The sequence below is a fragment of the Fukomys damarensis genome, unplaced genomic scaffold, assembly GCF_012274545.1.
Source record: "Fukomys damarensis isolate Sample0158 unplaced genomic scaffold, DMR_v1.0_HiC HiC_scaffold_13, whole genome shotgun sequence".
Classification (NCBI taxonomy): Eukaryota; Metazoa; Chordata; class Mammalia; order Rodentia; family Bathyergidae; genus Fukomys; species Fukomys damarensis.
The window spans coordinates 37,929,484-37,932,278 of NW_022900925.1; positions in this window are offsets into that span (position 1 = coordinate 37,929,484).

The window sequence follows — 2,795 nt, forward strand, 5'->3', positions numbered from 1 at the left end:
AGGGCGCCGGCAGTGGGTTGGCACGGTGTACGGCGGACTGGGAAGCCCTACCCGGATCCCGGGACCCTCTCCACCCCATCCAGCGCTACTCTGCTCTCCGTTGCCGGCCACCCTACCTGCGCCCTTCCTCTAGTGGAGACCACAGCCACGCCTGCCAGCGCTCGCCGGTGCCTGCTCTTCCTGCGACTCCCTCAGGGACACTACCCAAAACCTGCACGTAGAGCCGGCTGTGGTGGCGCCCTCCTGTCAGCCCAGCACTCCCGGAAGGCTGAGGCAGGAGGATAGGCTGAGGCAGGAGGATCGCCTGAGTCCAAGGCCAGCCTAGGGTACATAGTGCGTTCCGTCCGCCCTAAGCTACAAAGAGAGATTGTTTAAAAACAAAAACAGGGCTGGGGATTTAGCTCAGTGGTCCTGCTGCCTGCCTCGCAAGCACAAGGGCCCGAGTTTGATCCCCAGTACCCCAGCCCCCCCCAAAAAAATAAAAACAAAAAACAAACAAAAAAACTGTATGAAAACAAAACCCATCGCGACAGCTGTGGCCTCTATCCCCTCGGACACCGACTTAACCAACTATAACTCTGTAGAGCCAGTCTGGGGCAACCTGACAAAAAGCTACGCCCACACCTAGTTCCATCTGATCACCGGGGTGCCTGTTTCTTCTTTCTTCTTTTTTTCCTTCCTTCCTTCTTTCCTTTGATTCTTGAGACGGGGTCTCTTTGTAATTCAGGCTGGACTTGAACACAGTTAACCCCCCCTCCCCGTGATCCTCCTGCCTCAGCCTCTCCAGTGCTGGGGTCACAGCACCTCAACATCATGCCTGGCCCAGGGTGCCTGTTTCTTATAACACCCCAAACCCCTCCTACCCCCTGGCAGTGATCAGTGTTAGGTGGTAACAACCCCCCTTAACTCACAGCAGTTCCCTATACAGGAGAGCCAGGGGTCCCCGGGCCCATCTTTGCAGGGCTGGACTAGGGCCTGACCCAGGATGGGGAGGAAGGGCTATGACAGGCCCTTGGGACTCATTAAGGATTCTCCTCACCACTGGGTCCCTGGTGGCTCACACGGCACCCAGTGGATTGGCTGGCGTCTCTGCCTTTCCTAGAGACAGTGACAGGTCCCTGGGGGTGGCAGGGATGACTGTCTGGGCTCCCCCAAAGCCCTGGGGCGCTTAGCCCAAATCCCAGAAACAGCCAGCACTAAAGGCTACAAAAATAGAAGTTTATTTTCTATCCAAAAGTGAACCTGGGGTGTCGGGCATAGGAGGGTTGGGTCCAGGCCCTGAGTGGACACCGTTGGGAGTGAAGCACCTGGCCCCAGCCAGGACACTGGGGCGATTCAGGTCACTGGCCAGCAGCAGAGACCAGCCTGAGCAACAGCCTGTGGAGACATGGACAGAGACATTGGCAGACAGAACCTGGAGACACTCCAGGCCGAGAAGACACCCTGGGCAGAGCTGGGAGTGCTCCTGGACAAGGCTTGCAAACTCAACCCAGAGACCAGGCAAGGATTTAAACTGCAGGAGCCCCTGGGTGTCAGGAAACGATCCAGAGGGGTGGGGAACTATAGATCCATCCAGACAGGGCAGTGGGCAGCTGGGTGTGCTTCCCTCCCACCCCTGCCAGATCCCAGCACTCTGGGAGGCTGAGTCAGGAGGATCACAAAGTTCAAACCCAGCCTGGGCGTAGTGATTTAGTGAGACTTTGTTGCAAAAAACAGAGGGTGGAGATGTAGCTCAGGGCAAAGTGCAGGGGTTTAATCCCTAGTGGTCTTCCCCGCAAAAGAGGCCTCCAGCACCGAGTGATCACCAGTAATCCCCAGATGACTACTGACTCTGGGTGGGAGATGCCCTACATAATTTTAATTCCCCTGCCCCTGTACTGGGGTTGGAACTCAGGACCTTGCGCCTACTAGGCAGATGTGGCACCACTGAGCTATATCACCAGCCCTATGTGTTTTTAAATTTTGAGGCAAGGTCTTGCTATCTTCTCAGTCTAGGCTTGAACTTGCAATCCTCCTGCCTCAGCCTCCCAGAGTGCTGAGATCACAAGTGTGCGCCATCACGCCCAGGCAGAATACAGGACTTCTGTATGACCTATCTTTCTTTAACATTGGCAGATAATTTGCATTTAAGAAAAATGCTCTGAGAGCCAAAGGCCGTCAATTTTTTTCCTGTGTATGCTGGCAGCCTCTCAGGCCAGGGCAGTTGGTGGGGGCCTCAGACACCCTGCTTGCTCAGATGCCAACCTCTCAGGGTGACACTGCCCTTGGGGTCTCTGCAGAGGACCCAGGAGCCAGGACAGAGGGACCCAGGGTGTCACTGAGCTATGTCTAGAGTGGATTCCCTCCCCGCGACTCAGGGTCCTGCCTGGCCCTGCCTCAGCCTTTATTTCCAGGCTGGACCCAGGCCCGCCCGCACTGGCCCAGTCTCTACCTGCTTCCAGATCCTGGGAGGAAGGAGCATGTGGCATCGCCCAGCCCAGCAGCCTCTGCAGGCCTCTGTTGCTGGACGCCAGGCTCTGGACGGCCCCTCACCCAGGAGGATGGGGGAGGTTTGCAGAAGGGGTGGGTTAGGAGTCCAGGGACTCTGGAGCCAGCCAGACCAGCTGGTGGCCGCTGACCCTGAAGCAAGAGGGTGCGGGCCCAGCTCTTCAGGATGGCAGGCAACAGTGCTGCCACAGACAGGCTGGGCCCAGGCCGGGGTCAGTGCTGCGTGTCCGGCCCGGACGCGATGCTGAGCCTGGCGAGGCTGGGGGTCGGAGGTGAAGGCACGGCGGAGGGTCTCCGGGAGTCCGGCT